General features: G+C 41.8%; 1 long non-coding RNA gene and 1 pseudogene across 1 annotated transcript in view; one reads left to right on the forward strand and one right to left on the reverse strand.

Annotated features, from left to right (window-relative positions):
- Nucleotides 1-21971, reverse strand: part of LOC132648628 (uncharacterized) — a 356879-nt gene that overhangs the window by 33904 nt on the left and 301004 nt on the right. The window lies entirely within an intron of this gene.
- On the forward strand, nt 10652-21541 carry LOC132648736 (ribitol-5-phosphate xylosyltransferase 1-like; annotated as a pseudogene).

The raw sequence follows: 21971 nt of genomic DNA on the forward strand, positions 1-21971 counted from the left end.
GCCCCTGATGCCTACGGTCCAACGGTCAGCTCGAAGAAGCTCCAGAAGACCGATCTATGCCCAAATCCCCCCTAGCAGGCTGAAATGCTAAGTCAAAAGGGGCTCCCTGGCATTAGCTATTGTCTTGGACATCTGCTTAGCTGAAATGGACACTAATATTGCAGCAACTGGGCTAAAAGCCTAGAGAGATCCTGTAATAGTTCTCCTTGGCTTACTACCCCTATATCCACCCTGAAGGAACCCCAGATCCCATTATAAAAAAATAAATCTATAAGATACAAGGGGTCATATCTGGAAGACCCAAGATTGGGTCTTCAAATGATCATAGGAAAGGGGGAAATGAAAGACCAAAAGATAAGCAGCGATTGTTAACACTATGTAGAGTAGGCGCGGTATAGCAAGAGCTACCTCGCTGCATTCTTTCCCGCCTTCCGGTTCCGGGTGGGTACGTGACTGGGCTCACAATCTGCCTTCCCGCCTTCCCTGTTCTGGGTACGTGACTTAACTATGGCTTTGTTCAAACCACCCAATCAGACCCCTGTAACTATGCTTCTCACTTCTGTAACCGCGCCTCCTGCTCCCGAGCCCTATAAAAACCCGTCACCCCAACCAAGAGGCGCACAATTCCTCCAATAGGCTTGGTCGCCCCGGGTACCCGTGTATCAAAATAAACCTCTTGTGGCTTGCATCTGAAGGCTGGTCTCGCTGTTCCTTGGGAAGCGGGGTCTCCACTTCTAGATAGGCTCCTGGGAGTCTTTCAGTGAGAAGTGTTCTTTGACACTGCCACCTCCTTCTGTCTTCGTGGCCTAACTGACCCCAGCTCCCAAAGAACCTGTGCTCTTCCCCTGAGGTTTCTGACCTTGAACAACCATGTCTGGTGTGGATAAGACATCTCCCAGTAGACTAAGGGACCCTTCAGCCATCAAGGGGACAACCCAAGAACTCCCACAGAACGCCCAGCTGACCTGCACTTTGACTAGGACATGGGAAAGCTGTGTAGCAGCTGGCAGCCAACACCTGAGCAAAGACAATCCAAGTAGTCCCTCTATAAGGCAGCCTTGCAAGCAAGGTAAAACAATGAGCCCTGAACAGCCAGAGAAAGGCCCGAAGAGGAAATGCCAAGAAGAGGAAGAGGATGATGTGTGCTCCGAAGAGCCAGTCCAGTCCTGGAAGAAGCTGAAACAGGAACAGCATGAAACAGAGCTTGGGGATGAAGAGCCTGACAAGAGCCGAATATGGACACCCCAGGAAAAGGGTCCGTTACAGCTAATGGCCCCAGAGTGTGCCAAAGGCCCTGAGGAAGAGGCTGTGACTGAGGAGTCTGTGGGTGGAGGCTAGGGTCTCAAGCCCCCCTACAGCAACAGGGAGGAAGAAGTTCAGAAACAACACAATGAAAAGTGCCCAGGGCTGTTGGGACTCCTCCAACCTGACGTCCCCGTGAGCTCTGGCCCTCACAGCACTCACACAAGCACCATGGACACCTCCAAGACTCTCAAAGGTTGTGCTGAAGGGCAAAATCATGAATCAGAAAAACCTCAAATCTGCACAGACAGTGTCAGCAATGGCATGCCCAACAGCAAAGTGTCAACACCTGCGGTCAAGAAAAAGGCTCTTGAAGACTAAGACAAGGGCAGAGGGCTGGACTGTGGTCCTGATATCACAGTGGACATGGAGAAAGAAATCGGCAGTGCACTAGGCCCTGGGTCAAAAGATGAGATCTTGAGCTGTGCCTTCAAACTGCAAATGACTTGAGGAGACCTGTGGACCCTAAGGAACACCCAGTGGCTCAACGACAAAGTCATCAATTTTTACATGAATCTTCTCATGGAAAGAAATCAAAGTCAAGGCTACCTAGCACTTCACTCATTCAATACCTTCTTTTACACCAAGTTAAAGTCTGGTGGCTACAGGTCAGTCAGAAGATGGACCCGGGCAGTAAACATCTTTGCAAAGGAACTTCTCCTGGTCCCAGTTCACCTGGGCATGCACTGGAGCCTGGTGGTCACAGACCTAAGAAAGAAGAGTATTGTCTACCTGGACTCCATGGGACAGAAGAGACCCGGCATCCTTGAGCTGCTTTTCTGCTATCTGCGGGAGGAGAGCAAAGCGAGAAGGAACAGTGACCTGAGCCCTGCGGAGTGGAAGCAATACAGCATGTCGGCAGAGGAGATTCCTCAGCAGCTGAACGGGGGCGACTGCGGCGTGTTAGCCTGTAAATATGCAGATTACATTTCCAGGGGCCAGCCCATTACCTTCTCCCAGCAGCACCTCTGTTCAGGAAGAAGATGGTGTGAGAGATCCTGCACAAGCGCTTACTGTAGCAGCGGCCCCTGGCGGCCACTGCGAAGCAGCTGCTCCAAGCTCTTTCCCAGGTGAGGCTAAGGACTGCAGGTACTGGGTTGGGGAGAGCCTTGAACAAGTTCTGAGTGTAAAGACTGCGGCCAGGACAGCCGCGGCTGCACAGAGAAACCCTGTCGGGACAGAAACAACAACAACAGAAGACACGTGTGCCCACCGAAATTTAGAAACTATCCCAGCCTGCAGAGTGCATGCTCACAAGCATGCAGCTGTCAAGATTTATCTGTGACTGAGGTCGATGCTGGATTGAATTTTGCTGTTCTTGTTCACAAGTTTTAGCTAACTGGCAGTGGATGGATTCCGGTGCTTTTCATTCTCGACTGCTTGTTTGCATTAGTTATTTCTGAAATGAAGGCCACCAGTTGCCTGTCTCTGAGTGAATCTCCGGGGTTGCCTACCGGTACTGTGTGCTACCACAGAAGCATCACAGTGTGCTGCTGTTCATGGGACCCGAGCAATCCAGGAGAAGTAAGAAACGCGCTGGAGGCATCTCAAGATACTTCCCAGCCTGGAAGTAAACACATCTATTTTAGTCTCGGAAGAGGAGTAACTAATGCTAGATGTGCATTGTAAACCGGGGACTCCTTGAAGCCTCACCCTGCTGAGGGCTGTACTAAACTGTTTATTCCAAAAAAATAAATGTATATATATATATATATATTTTAAATAAACAAATATTTATATATAAATAAAAATATATTTTACATATTATATATATATATATTCTTAAGCTATTTTTGAAGATGTTTTCTTTGTATATATTAAGCTGAAATTTAATATGTCATGTTAATATTTATATTCTGTCACCTTAGCCCCACTATTGGTATAGACTTAATATATTTAGTGTGAATATTGCCAACTACATGATAATCTATTTTTATACAGGAAACTTTAATTTTTTATTAATAGTAAATCTTACATTTGTGTTGTTATTCAATAAAGTGTTTATTTAATAAATTTTGGAGTTTTTTCAACATACTTTGCAAGATCCTGTGCCTGCTGTTCCTTGCATGGTGTAGTGAGGTTGTCCGAGAGAACTGGAATGCAGATGTCCAAGACAAGATCCAACAGTGTAAGCCGGAACCTGTTCATACATCTGCATGCTGAGATTGCTCTCGTTCCAAACTTCTGACGTGAAGACAGGGCACTTTAGCCAAGACCTGTCCTCATCCTGGGAGAAGCTCAATATCACAGCCATGGCTGCCTTGAAAAACCAAACAGAACAACCAAAACAAAAAAAATATGTGATATCAAGACTTCAAAAATTCAAAGTTTTAACATAGTAATCAATGGAGTTCTGATACCTAAAATTACTTCTCATCATGTTAAGACCACCTCTGTCCAGACCTCTGGAGAAAGAAAAGAATGTTGAAGTTTTTAACCCCAGATAATTTTTTTTTAATCCCCAAGCTTTTATTATGACTTAAAAGTAGAAGGCTCCAGAAGTTCATCTTTTGTAACATAAAGAATTCATGTGAGCCTCACGGAGTTTGCAACTTGGATCTATCTACCTGTCACAGATCAATTGAACTCCAATCAACAGACTAAGATTCCACAACTTTTGCCTGTTCCTGATGGAATAGGTGTGTGTGGAGGGGCTCCAAATGTAAGAGTTTCCTTTAAGTTCCTTAACTTTAGCTTCTGTCCCTAGTCTGAATATGTCTCAGCAGATTTCCACTCACCTGACAGTCACCACCCAGGAACCAGAATCAGACAACAAACCACACCAAAAGTGATCTACAGCACCCAAGCCCCAGGCAGTCCTACAAAAGTGGAGAGCCTGGGCTTGCTAGGTGATATGCTCCAGTCCAGCTGCCGTGATTGCTTCCAGTCTTTTACCTTGATCAGGAAGTCAGATGCTTCTGATGAGTGCCCCATTTCCTGAATGAATCCCCTCCCAGGCTTTGATTAACATTCCAGCCTTCCTGGGCCCCTACAATGGCATCCTAATTTCAGTTGAGGCCCATTTACAAAATCATCTATGCCACCCCTTATCCTCAACAAAAGACTGAAAAGGTTCAGTCCAACGGAAACTCTCTGGCAAGGAAGACAAATGGCTACTTGGAGTGCCTACCCAACAAACCAGGCTGGCTCATACTGACCTCCAGGCTCCCTTGTTTGAAAAAAAAAAAAAAGGTACCTGTAAAAACCAACTAGATCAAGATCCATCAGCAGGTTGATCCATTAGCTGAAGCAGTTTTGCAACATGATAGAGCACTCACCATACTCTGTGCAGAACAAGGTTGTGATTGTTTGGCTGTAAGAGAAAACGTTGTTCTATGCAAACCACTCAGCAATCATTAGAGATTCCTGTACTCTCAGGAAAACAAAAACAAAAACAAGCAAACAAACAAACCCCGTACACTGCAGACAGAAAAATGACCCAGAACAGGGGAAGCCCATGGTTGCCATTCTCATTTCCTTGTTTTTCCGGGTCATAACTCTGTCTTCAGCTATTGCAGAACACCAGACACTTCTGTTTCTGCTGATCATCGCTGGCTTGTCCATCGAAAATGTCTTAACTAGATACAGAAATTTTGTTCTGGGTGCCAGTATACTGATGTTTATTAAATCCCAGTATGAACAGGTTTTAGGCCCACCGAGAGCCCAATTACTGGAGAGACAGATGAAGGTAGCTTGGATATGGATTGCCACAAACAGAAGAGGTTTATTCAGGCCAGTGAGTGATGGGGCTGCTTTGCAAGTCATCAGGGAACAGCCCCAAGAGACAAAGGCATGGGGTTTTTAAAGGAAAAAGCAAGGGAGGCGTGGGGGTTCCAAGCTTGGCAGTACAGGATTGGGTGAATGGGGTTATGGGGTAGTTGACTTTTAATATCATCGGTTCATTTTAGGCACCCACGTCCAGTCAGGCCTGCCCCCGACATCTGGTGGATATCTGATCTTGAAGTTACACCCAGAATGTCCTGGATGGGGGAGCTGTGGCCATCCGGACCAGTTGCAGGCACCCTATCTCATACTGCGGGCATGGACATTCTTCTGCAGCAGGGTGGGTCTTGTCCCCATTCACCCCCTTCTCCTTTTGTCTGTGTCCTTCTGCTTTCTGAAAAACTACCGGGAGAACTTAGTTTAATTAATATGGGGTTTAGAATTCATAAAGAAACCTGTAAAGCTAGCCTGTTCCTTTCACAGATATGCACCACAGCGTCAAGGATTTGACTCAGGATACAACTTAAGTAGGGGATGGAAGTGATGGCGAACATTATATTTAAAGTTACTGTGCTTAAGAGAACTATCAAAGAAAAAGCGTGTCTAGCCTGTAAGTCCTACTTGTCCAAGGACAGAGGGTGTCTCAGAATGCTAGGCGTTGTTCTTGTGATTGCCTGGTCTTGTTCATGGAGGAATCAGACAGTGTGTGGTCACTCCTGTGAACAAGCTTGCTTGCCCTTGACTGCACCTAGATGGAGGTGTCTGAGGATATGCAGGCAGGAAGTCTGCCAGTGTTCCTGCCTCTAGGTGCACAAGGCCAGGATGGACACAGTCTGTTGGCATGCCCGGCCTCACCCGCTGGGGCTCCTGCTCGACAGGACCTGCAAACCAGGACCCAACAGACACCTCGCTGCTCTTAGCTTGCTTTTGTCTGTTGTTTTCTTTGTTTGTTTGCTTGTTTATTTGTTTTTCACATCAAAGAAAAAAATGATACAAATATCTTCCAATATTTTGCCCATTTTTTTCCACCAGGCATTGGTTTTTTTGTACTGAGACTACATTTTGCAATGTTCGTGTATATGACTCGCAAACATTTCCTTTCAAACTGCTGCTGTTGATATTTTTTTCAGAGATTTTTTTTTGGAGTCATATATGGAAACTTATCATCAATCCTCAAGGTAATGGAGATCATTTTCTATGGTTTCTTTTGAACACTTTATAATAATTTTATGTTTAATCTACAGTCCTTTTCAAGGTAACTTTTCATAGGCTGCAAAAAGTGTAACTATTTTGCTCATGGATATCTAATTATTCCAACACCATTTCTTGAAAAAATTTACCTTTTCTTTATTGTTTTTGCACCAGTGTCAAAAACCAACTAACTGTTCACTTGCACATCGTCATTAAGATGTTCTGTTGAATGCTTGGGCTCACTGACAACACAGTACCTTGGTCGCTGTGGCTTTATTCTGTCTGGAGTACTGTGCCTCCTCCATATTTCTTTCACTTTTCCAGACTGTTGTCATTCTTGTGCTTCCCTCATGTGCTTTTACTTGTCCGTGTTTCTAAAGCCTCAAGATTCATTATCTATTTGGATTTACTGAATTCCATCAATAATTTAGGGAATAATTGTTACCTCAAGCACATGTTCTCTGATGAATGCATATGCTATATGTCCTCAGCAATTTGGGTCTTTCCTTTTCATTTTATTCTCATTGTATTTTATCATAAAGATTCTGTGCATGCTTCTATGGACTTAAGTTAATTCCCATTTTTGGAACTATAGTAAGATGGAAACTTTATTTTCTTTGGCAACTCTACATTGCCAGGCTGTAGGAAAATGACATGCTGTTTTCCACAGTGGCTCTCTCTTAAAGTATTAGGGGAATGATTTGACATTGTGTCACATGAGGTACAGTTCAAAGAACCGGAAATGTTGTCACACTAGTAGAAGACCTGGGCAAACAAGACAAAGTGTATGAGCTAGGAGTGCCAAACATTGGTGACATTTTGGTAGGGATCAGAAGTGAAACTTACCCTGCCCACTATGAAATTATAGAACTAACCCCTAAGTCTAGATGTTGATTAATAAGAGGGAAGTTTAGTCAGAAGCCCCAGAATACAGACATAGAAATCAAGCTGCATCACCAACCTGGGAGTTTTCAAACTGTTATCTTTTAAAGCAGGGAGTCAAAAATAAATAAACAGCTGACAGAGGAAGGTGAGTCCTGGTGCAGTGTGGTGTGAAAATGAATTAGTGCTCAGAGATCCCAACTGTCCTACTCCTATTGTGTGAGAACACAGCACACAGATAAATATTGCTTCTAGAGTTCAAGGTTGGGCTTCTCCAGACATACACAGCCGAGCTGCAGTTAAGACTGAGTGCAGGGTAGCACAGCCCTCTTTGTTATGAAAGGAGCAGAAATTTTCATGGAAATGCTCTGCTAGTGCTAATTCTCATCTTGACCTGCCTGAGCGAGCTCAAGCCACAGACCGGCAAGAGATCACACAGGCCCCTACCTTTGCAAGTTTGATTCCAAAATGTCTTTCTTCTAGAATGGAGGCAAGGCCAGGCACATTTTGAGGTTCATCAAAACAAGATTAAACTGTTTTGTTTGTAATGAAATGAGTTGATTAGTTTAAAAAAAAGAAAAAAAAGGAAAAAAAAAGCTGTTTCTTTTTATTTATTCACTTTCCTGCCAATTGTAGCCCCCTTCCCCCCTCCTCCCTATCAACAGAACTGACAGTGCCATGTGTCCTTTGGCATCCACATCACTGTGGCAGTGTACACGTCTCCCAGAGCGAGGAACAGTGCTATTTGTCTGGGTTTAGCCCGGTGTGGCACGTGGAAGACATTAATACAGCCAACCATGATGAAGGAGGAGGTCACTCGCACATCAGAGAGCAGGAAGAGTGGGGAGGGGACAAGCCTCAGTGCACAGCTGATGGGGCCAACACAGAGAAATCTTTCTTTTTATCATTTTTATTCCATTTGTTCCCTCAATTGGAGTGACCTAGAAATAGCTTGCTCATAAATGATTAGCCACATTTACGCACACAGATCTCTTTAATAACAAACCCAGAATTTTCTTTGTAACATTCTGATTTTTTAACTCAGAACAAGCATCACAAATTCACTGACACATAAGCACCCAACTTCTATAATCTATTTTTTAAAGAATTTGTTAGACTAGATCAGAAACCTCTAATACCATGGTCATATATTTTAAGAGTGTGCCTGCAGTGCCCTCTTCTGTTAACTATAGGTAAGTGCAGTTTCCCATCTACCTTTTAGAAGAAAGTTATTTTGGCAAAAGTGTTCGACTGCAAAATTTTGCAAATTTTGGACAGTTTATTTCTACTGACTTCTTTTGTATTAATGACAGTTTACTCATTTTGTTCTACTGACTTCTTTTGTTGCTATGTTAAGAAGCTACAGCATGGAAGAAATGTATTACAAAGATTGAGTTCTTTTTCCAAAACCCGCAAGATTTATGATTTATAATAATGTTTCTCCAGGTTGACTATGTTACCATCTCCCAGGCATGGTTCCTGTTTGTAGGATGACCTATGCTAGTCAATATTAACCGGTACCTGCTCATGGTAGCCGTCAGGCACACACAGGGGTCATCTACAAGACAGAGGTGGCCACACACTGCATTTTGACAAAACCAAGTTTCTGTTTGCTCTCCCACATTGCTCAAACAAGTGATGAGGATGTAGGGTGCTAAATAACTACTTGCTGACTGCACATGTGTTTAAGAACATTCTCCAGATTCCAACAGTTTTCTAAAGAGAGATGCAAGTCTGTTTTACTGGACATGAGCCATGAGACCAAAAAACAAAACAAAACAAAACTTAACCAAAGCAATTTTAGATGGCCACAGATCAGACCAAACAACAGGACAAGTACATAAGATTCTTCTGTGGGGATGGAAAAAATGTTAATAACTAATTAACATTGCTCTGGTACTAATAATAGGGGATTAATAACACCACGGGTACTGAAAAATAGAATGTATGGTATCATGAATTTTAGATGTTCTCTCGGTCAAAATACCAGTAATTTTATAAAGAGGATAAGTAAAAACATTTTGTAATGTATGATTTAAATTTAGGCTAAAGAGCCTTTCTACTCTTATCAACATTTATAAAAGTTTTTGTGCTACTAAAACTGCCCAGGTTTCTCAGAAATCACAATAGAAAATAACAAAGTTCACATGAAAAAAAATAAAAAATGAAACAAAAAGATCCAATATGCATATAAATAAAGAGTTTAATGAAAGACATTAGAAGATCCAGGCTGGAGAAAAGGCTCAGTCAGTAAAGTGCTTGCAAAGAAGAACAAGGTCCAAAGGTCCCAGTTCTGTCCCAGGACACAGTAATCCCAGGGATGGAAAGGCAGAGGCAGGAAGATCCCCAAGGTCCCTTGGTATCTGTCCTGGCTAGTCTTTTGTTAACCTGAGCTAGAGTCATCTCAAAGGAGGGAGCTTCAATTGATCCATAAGATACAGTTGTAGGTCATATTCTTCATTAGTGATTGATGAGGAAGGGCCCAGCCCATCCTGAATGGTGCCATCCCTGGGCTGATGGTCCTAGTTCTATAAGAAAGCAGGCTGAGCAAGCCATGAGGAGCAAGCCAGTAAGCAGCACCCCTCCATGGCCTCTGCATCAGCTCCTGCCTCCAGGTCCCTGCCTTGCTTGAGTTCCCGTCCTGACTTCCTTCAGTGATATGTAAGTCAAATAAACCTTTTCCTCCCTGACTTTCTTGTTGGTCACAGTGTTTCATTGTAGTAATAGCAGCCCTAACTAAGACAAGTTGGTACCAGGATTGTGGGGTGTTGCTGTGAGATTGAGCTGACAGTGATGTTTTGGGAGGTTTGCAGAAGGACTTAAAATTTGGATGAAAAAACCATTGAGTGTTGACAGCTTAGTGGGCAGCTGGTGGAGCTTGGAAGATAAGGATGTTGAGAGCGGTGCTGACAATAGAGGCCTGGCGTCAAGTTTCAGAGGAAAGCAAAGACTCTGCTGGGCTATTTGTGTGAGGAATCTGTGGTGTCTGTACAGCTGGAGCTGAAGAATCAGCTGTGATTAACAAAAGGCCAGCACCGTTGAAGAGAAAGCTTTGTGTGACTGAGACAATCAGTGCTGGTCAGCCTCAGCTGAGGAACTAGCAGTGCTTAAGAGCCCAGCATCATTAACGTAAACCCTTCTGGAAAGTGTTTTCTCGGAGTCAACACACAGGTGCTGTGTTCCAGAGGTGGCCAAGGCTGTTGGCAACAGAACTTGGTAGTGTACGAGTCACCCAGGTGGTACTGGTTTTGAAGGCATGAAGGAGTGTGGAGATCAGCTGAGACTTGGCTCTGTGAGAAGCCAGGAGAGGCCACTGCTGAAGGTGCAGCCTCAGCAGCAGTTGAAGACCCAGGATTAAAGGGACCATGCAGAGAGCCTCTGAGAGGCTATTGGGGAAGTCCATCCCAGTTGCAGTGACATAAGATGACCACCAAGAAGAGCAACAGCAATGGAATAGAGCCTTCTGGAGCTTAGAAGACAAGCTGTGTGTGCTGCAGGGGGTGGGGCTGGAGAAGTGACCCAAGACCCTTGGAGGAGCCCAGAAGATCATCTGCAAATATTAAAGAAACACACAAAAGAGAAACATGAACACAGTGTACAAATGTGGGGCAAAGCAGCCATTGGTAAGTCAGTGTAAGAGGAAAAGCATGAGAAGACAGTGTAAAGTGTATCCTGTCCTGGTATGGAATTTGCTAGATTGTGTATTTCCTTTAACCAAGTCAGTTTCAGGGAGTCTGTTCTTAAGGCAATGTAGGTTTTCTCTACTGTGTTCCTTGCTCTCTTCTGAGTCTTGTTCACTAAATGAACTGTGAGCATCTGAATTATTCTGCAGTCTGTTTCAGGCAATCTAAAGTAGACTTTGCTTATAAAAATAAAAATAAAGTTACTCTTCAGAGTTCTTCCAGCCACCCCCATTTCCCAGTTTACAAGCCCCTTCCACATATAACTGTTTGTTACAGTGGCACCTCCCTTCCAGGTGTTCTACCTACATAGTACAGTTTGCTGAGGCTGCTGTAGCGAACTGCCAATGGAGCCATTGAGAACGTTTCAGCTTCTGCCTTCCTCAAGGTGGGAGTGTCTGTGTCTCTGGAAGGCTCTGCACCTCAGCAGCTAGGTCACATTGAGACACTCTGCTGTGTAAGACAATAGTCAAAGGATCTAGAGATTAGGGTATGACCTGGAGAAGCGGGGCATTATTTAGCCTGACACATTTGGATGTTTTATACAATGGCCCACATTTTCATACTGGTTGTTAGTGTGGCTTTAAGAGCATGGCATAATGGAAATGGACCAAAGAATATCTTTCAAAATAACTGACAAGGGGTTCTCAGAGGTTGTAGGCCTGCATATTAATGTTACCTCATGTAACAAAACAAAGCATCATGGTTGCCCTTAGGAGACAGGATGAAGTGTCTGTCAGCTTGCAGAGGATGTCTGAGCAAATGGGGAGGTGATATCTATCCCCTTGACACACTGAATGCTTTGGTGTACTTGTAGCTTCAGCGCAAGACAATTAGTCTCTCCAGTCACGATATTAAATTAATTCTAATAATGATGCTATTTTAGTTTATAATATACATTTTGCTTCAGAATATGATGGGTAGCCAGGGTTCAGGAACATTTGGGGTTCCTCGGTATAAGTACAATGTCCTGTCATCTTTACAACTACAGCCACTGAAGTCTGCCCCGCATACAGTAAGCTGCCACACATGATCGAGGATTGTCTCAGTCACTGCCTGCAACCGACCATGGAGAGAAACGTCTCAGCTCAGAGTAAAAAGAGAAAAGAATAAAACATACATTTTCCTAACATTCTAAAATGGATGAGACAGCAGATGTGTCTGCTTTTGTTCTTTGACTACCAGGTTTGTATCTGTGGGAACATGTTTTCGAAGGCACTCTTGATCCCCCTGACGTGACTGCGCAATGGAGGGAAGGACAATTGATTGTAGGAAGAACACAGTACAGGTACTGTTAGACAACACTGACCTTGCCTGCCGCGTGACGCCTCATGGACCTACTGGAGGGAATATACTCTCATAAGGATGCTCTATATTTTATCATATAGTATGCACAGTATATTTATACTTTTATAAACCTATTTTATATCTTTATGCTTCAGCTTGGGAAGAAAACACAAATCAATCCTGGGAATGAATAAATAAATAAATAGGTCCTGCTTACACTTTAGTAAACGTTTGCTTATTGAATTAGACATTTCAAGGTAATTTTGGAGGGAAAGCTGGAGACCTGCCTCAGTGGCAGATGAGTTGCCTGGCATGTGCCAGGCCCCGGGGTCAGTCCCCAGTGCAGAGAAGAGAGAAACTAAAAGTCTGTAAATAAATCCTGGGGAGTCTTATTTCTGTTTTGGTTTTAGCTGATGATATGGAAAACTTCATGTTCCGCATTTCATACACTTTACTGGTAAATGAACACAATGTTCTATGCCTTAGAGGACGAAAGTAAACATTACTTTCATGATTTTCTTTTCGTTCATAGTTAGGTTAACATGGAAATACTCAGAGTCCAACTGTTACTTATTAAAACATTTCATGTCATATCTACTATGATTTACGTGATTATGTAGGCTCCTTTTTTTTCCAAAATTCAAAACTGTTTCTGTTTTGATTTTTAGATTCTAAAAAACCAGTGCAATGCCAAGACTTTTAAGGATTTTACTTTTATTTAACTTACATATCACTGTATAATTCCTTAATTTTCAAATAGAATTAAGGTGATTTTAATTAGAAAAAACATAGTTTTATCATGAAGGTACTGTTTCCAGTTGGCTTTTAACGGAAATAAATATTAGTTGTTTTTACATGTTTACTTCATTTTTGTTATTGTTGTTGTTTCAAGACAGTGTTTTTCTGTGTAGCCTTGGCTGCCCTGGACTTGCTTTGTAGACCAGGCTGGCCTCAAACTCACAACGATCTGCCTGCCTCTGCCTCCTCAGTTTTGGGATTACAGGTGTACATCACTGAACCCGGCTTGTCCCGGTTTGTCTTCAATTAAATATTTTATATAATGTTAGTACATGAGGACATGAATACATGTTAGATCATGAATACATGATCCAGTCCAACCTGCATTCCCTCCCCTCCAGTTCCTTCTCTGTACAACCCACCACTTCTCCCTTCAACCTTATGTTCACATGTGTGCCCACATACACACCTCGGCAGCCTGCAGCTACCAGCTGGTTTTGAGAACAGGTTTATGTGGAAGCTCATTGATTAGGCTAGGCTGTCTGGACAGTGAGCACCAGGGATCTGCCTGTCCATCACGACATCAGCCTTTCATCTTAGTTCAAGAATTGTCCTTAGGTCCTCATGCTCACGGCACAAGCACTTTGCCAACCCAGCTAGCTCCCTAGCCTGTCATTGCTGACTCTCTCAAAGGAATCATGCATGCAGTGTAAACAAGTATTTAGCCTCATTGTTCTAATCTCATTGTAGGTTGTGTGTATACTCCTAAGCTTCACACTAGTTAGATTTCACTGCTTGAAAGAGTAAGTGGATCTTAGTGTCAGGAAGGCTGTCATAGAATGTGCAACACCTTGGGTTCAATGGCCAGTACAAAAAAAAAAAAAGTGAATGTCTATTGCATGCATAAATTGCTTTCTGTGTTTATAGTTGAGCAGTGAACATGTCAGTGGACTAACATTGCAGAGACGTTTCTGGAATTCAACTAGTCTATAGAATGGAATATGTGAGACTCTCATTTCTTCCCTGAAGGCACAGTCATGCGTGTCATCCTTAAGCGTATAATTACTTGGTATTACCACAGTGATAGAAAACATTGTTAACTACCACGAAGAAAGTCTAAGCCCAGTTTTCCTTTCTGAGGTTTGTACGCAAGATTTTACAATCATGGAAGAAACCTTGTTCTTTCCTCTTAGAGAACTTTGTAGTCAAGTTCTGTGACAGACTTTTAAAATACCTTATTAAAAAATGAAAAGTAGTAGATAATGTATGCAAAGTGAATGAAGTCTCATGGAATCGCAAGTTGTAGTCTCAGTCAAGTTACACTGATGCTAACTTAAGTGAGTTTCAAAACTCTACTGTTTGCACAGTTACTTCGACTGAAATGATTCCTCTGGGCTCGCTATATGGAAGTGCTTACTCTGAAGATATTTTTCAGTTGAAGCAAGCGGTAGAAAAATATATTGAACATTGTAAGTTCTGATGCTTACACATATGCTGAGTAACCCACAAGAGCAAATTAGAATTCTGTACATGATTATTTTCAGTTAATGGATTTTCAGTAATAACCTTAGATAATTAGAACACAAAGAACACAACACTCATTCTGTACATTATACTACTCATACACAAGCCTTATTTTTATAATGTTAGTGTATAGTAGGAAATTTTCGTGTTTTAAACTAAGGGTTGGAAATACAGCTCAGTTGGTAGAACTCTCACTGAACATGCGCACATCTGGCCTTGGTTCCCAGCGCCACATGGACAGGGAGTGGGGCGCACATTCTTATTCCTAGCACACCGAGAGTGAGGGCATCTGTAATTCTCTCCCTTAACTAGATGCGCAGGCATCTTTACCCCTTCTCTCTCGAGCCTTCCCTCACCCTGAGCTCTCTAGGAGGTGATCTCCCTACTCCAGGATGTTCTGCGCATTCCATCCTTCTCTTCTCAGACCATGTTCTGTCAGGTGATGCCTCTCTCTCCTTCATTTTCCTCCCCCACTACATTCTGTTGATCCTCATCCGGAATTTCAGAATGGTTGTCCCCACTCACTGTTTTCACTTCCCAACTGCTCATTCCCTTGCACTTTGACTCCCAAAGTTCAGAACACTTCGGCGGCAGTGATTGCTTGGGGCAGCAGATGACAGTGTGAGTTTTGGAGCATGTCTATTCCTTTTATGAAGACTCTTAAAAATATATTGCAAAGAAGAAAATACAACATTCTCCAACTTGCTAACCACTCAGACTTAATATATCTTAGCTGTCAGGAATTCTCTATGTTTAACTTTCCTCCTAACAGAATAGTTTCTAATAAAACCTTTTCTTTTTTTCTTACTCTTTTTATTCTTCACGAAAGAATTGCTATTAGGAATTTAATGTATAATCTCACTCAGATTTTTATATTTCTACTGATGGAAGATATATAAGTATTTTTCCATACTTATTTTTATGTACTTTCATATTTACATAAAATTATCCTTTAAGGGCTGGTAAGATGACTTGCCGGGTAAAAGTGGTTGCCCTTAACTCAGACAACCTGAATTCAACCCCAAGGTCTGCATGGTGGAAGGAGAGAACCAACTCCTCCAAGTTGTCCTCTGGCTGTCACAAGCACGCCTTGGCACGCATGCACATAAATCCTTTTAATTATGCTCAGAATCTCCTGAAGCTTGATGCATTCCTTTACATTGTATCTTAATGCCTTGCCTTCAGTGAAAAAATGAGAGTCCACTCTCATATACTAGCTGAATTTCTACATCCAAAGCTTTCTATTATTCTGTCCCACTTGCTCAGAAGAACTTGCATTATACAAATTGCACTTCCAACAAGAATATTAATTAAATCTTATTCTAGATTTTATATAAAACGATTGAAATTTCCTTTGTTCAGTTTTGTTTATCTCTTGCTTGTGGTGTGCTGTTTTCAACAGCTTCATCACTGGCCCGGGTGTGGTTCCAGGGTACTTCTCCATAGACGTGGACAATGTGGTCCTTGTGTTAAATGGAAGAGAAAAAGCAAAGATCTTCCATGCCACCCAGTGATTACTTTATGCACAGAATTTAATGCAAACCCAGAAACTGCGGCATCTGGCTGTTGTCTTGCTTGGAAATGAATACTGTGACAATGACTGGATAATGCAGTTCCTCAAAAGAAATGGAGGCTTTGTGGACCTACTTTTCATAACATACGACAGCCCTTGGATTAATGGCACAGATGTTTTCCAGTGGCCTTTAGGTGTAGTAACGTAAGTACAAGATAAGAAAGGCATCCCTCGGGTGTTCTGAAGAGAACGGGGAAGATGGTGTTTTATTTTATTTTATTTTTAAACTCATAATGTGAATTTGAATTTATTTGGAATTTGCAAATTTGTTTGTAGATTTTATACAGACTTAGATAATTAGTAATGTGCTTGACAATTTGGCATAATAGAATTTATGACTTTAGCCTCCCCATGTGCTATTAAGCAGAAATCCAAATCTAGTCAGTTATCTTTTCCTCTGATACACTGTTATATTTGATTATGAAATATTTGCATATTTGAAAGAAAGTGGTAGATTTAATGCATCACACATGAAGATGGTGTTTTAAATGGCAGTAGGTTCACTGGTGATGAAGCAGGCCTATCTTTCCTACCATCAAAAAGAGTGGCCTAGAGCCTCAGTGGCAATAGTAACTACTTTGTTGTATTTTACCGTCTTCTGAGGAGAAATGAAGAGTACTTGTTTGTTCTAAAAATGGATATAGGATAAAAATTTAAGCTTAATAGTGCCCTGAAGAGAGGTTTAGCAGAGAATGAACAAAGACAAAGCCATAATTCTAGTTTAAACAAATACTGTTGTGGCAATATTTTTATATACTGTATAGACTTCCCTTGGGTTTGTGATTGGCTGACTTGATGTTAATCTCAACTGTAAAAGCAGAGGTTAATTAAATGATAGTTTAGGATCCTCAATATATAATCATCCTCCAGTTTAAAAAAAATGGAAAACATTTTTTAAACTTTCTGTGGATAGATTTTTAATAGTAAGAGATAGGCTCTCAGTAGTATATAAACTTTCTGAGGTCAGGAGTTTTCTTCCCAGATTTAAAATAGTTCTGTAGAAATGGGCTATAGAGGTGGCTGGGGCAGTTAAGAACAATTACTGCTCATATAGGAAACTCAGATTCAGTTCTAAGCACCCACATGCTGTGTGTCTCATAGCCATGTGTGATTACAGTTCCAAGGCTCTGAATCCCTGTTCTGAACTCTGTGGGTGCTTGGCTACACATGGAGACAAGCAGGCACACAAATATACTAATATACACATAAATTTAAAAAAAGTAAATTTTAAAATAATGCTTATACACAGTAGGTACTCACATATTTATTGAGGAAATGAATCATCTCACTGATAGAATTAAATCTGACATTCGTTATTATGTCACTGGTTACCACCATGTCTTAATTCAGACTGCTTTAGCTGTACAAATGTCACTAGAGAAATGCCAGGGACAGGTATTCCCACCCCTATGTGGACAACATTCCAGGCGAACAGGTTTAGGCTGGGACCAGCCTTAAAATTTCAAAAACTTTGTAAGTACACCCAACCTTCAGAAAAATCTATTTATTGAAAAGAGCCTGTATTTGTAGAAATGTTTATACTTTTTCCACATTGTATGACATCACCTACTCGCCTAATAGAAGACAGAAGCATAGTCATTTTGGTGTTGCCAACCTCACCCTGTTCCCGATGAGGAGACATTGGGTAGCATCCGGAAACCTTTTGGTTGTCTCAACTGAAGAGGGGGAATTATAACAACTGGTGTCAAGGGGGTAGAGCCCAGGAATGTTATTAAACATGGTGCAGTGTATGGCAGTCTTTAAAACAAAAAGTTATTTGACCCAAAATGCCATAATAATCTTGTGTACAGGATAGACTACAGGCACACATTTATATGCAAACCAGTGCCCATGGAATGAGCCCCCTCTATAGAATAACAGGTTTGTTGTAAGCAGTGATTAATATATCTTCTAGTAAACTGCTGATAGTCCTAACATCTGTATAACCAAATCACCACATAGAGACTGGCTTTATTTAGTTAACCTAGAACACAGTGCTGGGCAATAATTACTCCATCCTAAACATAGTTTCCTAACATTTAGATTTCCCATGTTATACTTGCTTTTTGTGAAATATTATGTCCAGGCCATCTCCACGTAGTTCCAAGATCTCTCCTCCAGCTCTCTCTCCTAGCTCTCCTCTCCTCCCACTGCCCTCTGGCTCCTCCCCTCTTTCCTGTCCTCTGGCTCCTTTCAGCTCAATATTGTGTCTAATTTCTTTATTTTGGGATGTTTGCACACAGTTGAGACAGTATGCTTAAAATAAGTATCACAAGGCAATATCCAGATTGAAACCAGACAGATGGGGGGGGGGGGAATCAGCATTTGAATGAACAAGGGTAAGGTGTATACATTTCAAAAGAATGTTATACCAACACAGGTTTTATTCATTGTTTTATTCTTTGGAATTTTTTTGAAATTAACTCTTCAGAGATCATGATTATAACAGTATATTTTCTTTTTAGTGGACAAATAGGACTGTTTATGTCTATGGTGTACAATGTGCTTAGAAATCATTGTCCTTAACAGATGGCTTAACAAGCCAAGCTGAGGGGCATCCTACCATATAGTAATTCATTACTTGCTTTTATAGATACAGAAAGTTTCCCGTTGTTGAAGCCAGCTGGTTGATGCTGCATGATGAGAGGCCCTACATATGTAATTTTTTAGGAACTGTCTATGAAAACTCATCAAGACAAGCACTGATGAACATTTTGAAACAAGATGGAAGTGATAAACTTTGTTGGGTTTCTGCAAGAGAGCAGTAAGTTCAATGTTTGCATGGTTCCTTCCTGTTGCTCTCCAATCCAAATGTCACCTTGTGTACAAATAGGTTTCCAGAGAAACAGTGGTAACTGCTTATTCCAGCCTCCTGTCTAAAGGTACAGTAGTAACTAAAACGTAGGAAACTGGCTTTTCTCCAGTCTTTCCCATTATAATCAGGAAGCAAGTATTGATGGAGTAATGAAAGTCATTTTGCAATAATTTCTTTTGCTATTAAATAAACACATGGAGTATAAAGCTGAGTGGCCAGGGAATGGATGCCTAAAACATATGCTTCTAGATCTAAAAATTTATTTTTTAATTGTGACAGAAATTGCCTTCTAGATGGATATCACTAATTACTATGAATTTAATACAATTACTGTTAATGTAATTGTATTAAATTCATTTACTCTGAGTTACCAAACAACTGCCAAATGACAAAAACCATCTTACTCATAAAAACAGTGAAAACAAAACAAAAACAGTGCCCTCATAGCACTTGTTGGAGGAGACAAGTAAAACAGTGTGTGTCAGGAGATGGTAATGACGTGTGAGAAGAGAATTAAAGACAAGAAGGCCACAGAGAGGACTGAGGTGGAGGGTATAACATTTGTTTTCAGGTAGCGAAGGAGAGCACCAGGTGGAGGGCTATATTATATACAGGCCTGAAGAGGGCACAAGAGTCAGCAGGGTCCATTTAGAGAGGGGAGGCAAGGCAAAGGACATAAGGCAGGGGGGTGCTTACACAGCAGCTGAAGGGCTGGTGAGTGAGAGGTGGTATGAGAGAGCAAAGTCTTACTGGAGGACAAGCACTAATAAAATGGTTCTGGTTGAGCTGAGCTAGAGGTCAGGTAGTACCCTCTGTGCTCCTGCTGCTTCTAGACCATTCTGTCCTTCTGCACCCGGAACCCCAGTTCTCAGTCTCATGCCAGTGTGTATAACTGGAACTCTGTAGCCCTGAGCCTTCACCTTCACCTTACCTCCCTGATTCCTTAAAGACTGGAGCTCCATTGCCCCTCTGGCTGACACCAGTCTTGTCTGAATTCTTGGTGACTTCTAAGTCTAGCCAATCCTTCTATCACCTTGGTATAAGGTTTCTTTCCTTTCTCCCCTTCATAGATCATAGGCTTCGATCAGCCATTTCCTGTTATGGTCATTTCCTAAATGACCACTTGCATTTCACATACCACAATGTTTCTCCATGACCTGGAATTCTAGCATTTCTGTTGGTAATCATCCTATCTTGCCATTCCAACTCATTCTCTGTAATGGGACTCCACAGTTCAGCTGGAATTTACAACATGGTTTTTACTATGCCCAGATTGTTCTTCCTGTCCCTGTATCAACTTCTGAATTACACAGCTTAAATTCTACAGTCAACCAGCCCTGCATATATGTTCCCCTTTCTAATTCCCCCATCTAGCGAGCCCTACCTGTCTAGTCTCCCCTTCTGCCCACCCCATAGCCATACTCACGCAGCTGTGCATAAGTTTAGACAGTCTGAAAGCTGAAGAACCCATCACTCCTATATTTCCTAAAGTATTCCCCCTTCGTCCTCAAAGACTGCTTTATACCTTCTGTCCTAACCTCTTGACACCTCCTCAGTCTCCCTTTAGAGATTGGAGCTTATTTCACTAAGAGAATACGAATAGAAAAGAATGCCAGGCTCAGCTTCTGCATGTATGTGGCCTATATATTCATTCCATTCTCAAGACCACAGCCAGATTGATTGTTAAAATGTTTATTGCTTATGTCGTTCCCTCTTCAGAACACTACAGTTGAGTCTTCTGTAAGCAGACTTTATGGTTTTTGACTGCTCACCTAAGTTCCCCTACTTCCACCTTGCTGGCCTCCCTACCAGTTCTTGGGGCTTCAGACTTTCTAGAAAATGTCCTGACTTAACTCAAAGACCTAATGCCCACCACTGGATAAAGCACAGCTGCATCAGAGTAAGACAAGAGGACACAGCACTCCGGAAATACGATTGAATGAATATTACCCATTCGAAGATTGATCACTGGATATTTTTAAATATAAAGTAATAAAATGTTCAGATTATTTCCAAATGTTCAAAACAAAAAAAAAAAACTTTTCTTAGGTAGTCTTACGTAGCACAGGCTGGCCTCAAACTCGGTATTTAGCCCAGGATGATGTTAAACTCCTGATTCTTCCTATGCCTCCCAACTTGTAGAATTAGGGAATTATATACCCAGTTTATGGATAGATGATGATCAATACTAGGTCTGAGTTCTAGCAGCTGGGCTATACCCACACCCCCAAACCTTAAAGAAGTTTTAAGAAATGTGTTTGGCCCAACATTTTCAATGCCTCTCATATTTATCATCTCTCTGATGTGTTCACATTTTTGATAAATGACATTAAAAGATTTGCTTCAAAAAAGATGCCATAGGAAAGTAAAACCTTACAGGGATTTCCTTGTTGTTTGTTTAATTTCCTAGGTGGTAGCCTCAGGAGACAAATGAAAGTCTTAAGAATTACCAAGATGCTTTGCTTCAGAGTGACCTCACTTTGTGTCCTGTAGGAGTGAACACAGAGTGTTACAGAATATATGAGGCCTGCTCGTTTGGCTCCATTCCTGTGGTAGAAGATGTGATGACAGCTGGCCACTGTGGAAACATGTCCAGTCACCACAGCGCTCCTCTGCAGTTACTCGAGGCCATGGGTGCCCCCTTTATCTTCATCAAGGACTGGAAGGAGCTTCCTGCCATTTTAGAAAAGGAGAAGACTAACTTTACAAGAAAAGATTCAAAGAAGAAAAATGTTACTTCACTGGTACCAATACTTCAAAACAGAACTAAAGTGGAAATGTACTAATATTTTAGAAAGCTCATTTTTTATGAATAATAAAGGTTAATCATACCTAGTTGTAAGTGTGTGTTCGTAAGTGTGAATATGTACAGCACTTGATAAGGCGGCTCCATCAACTCAGTTTCACAGAAGGGACCAAATGTTCTCCTTTTTGGCTACTGCTGTATACAAGATCAAAGAAATGGCGATATTTTACTGAGGCTGACCTGGCAATATCCTTAAGTGGTTAAAGGTGCTTACTGCCAAGGCTGATGAGCTAAGTTCAGTCCCCCAGAAACTACACGGTAGGGGAGAAGTGAGTCTCATGGGCTGTCATGTGACCGCCCAACAGCATGCACACACAAACACATCAAATAGGTGGATAGATAGATTGGTGGATGGATGGATAGGTAGACAGGTGACTCAGGTTCAATTCTACCGAGATCAAGAAGCCAGCATTTACTGACCGTGCTCACTGACTTTAACCCACTTTAGGT

Source organism: Meriones unguiculatus, chromosome 17 (assembly GCF_030254825.1).
Source record: "Meriones unguiculatus strain TT.TT164.6M chromosome 17, Bangor_MerUng_6.1, whole genome shotgun sequence".
Taxonomy (NCBI): Eukaryota; Metazoa; Chordata; class Mammalia; order Rodentia; family Muridae; genus Meriones; species Meriones unguiculatus.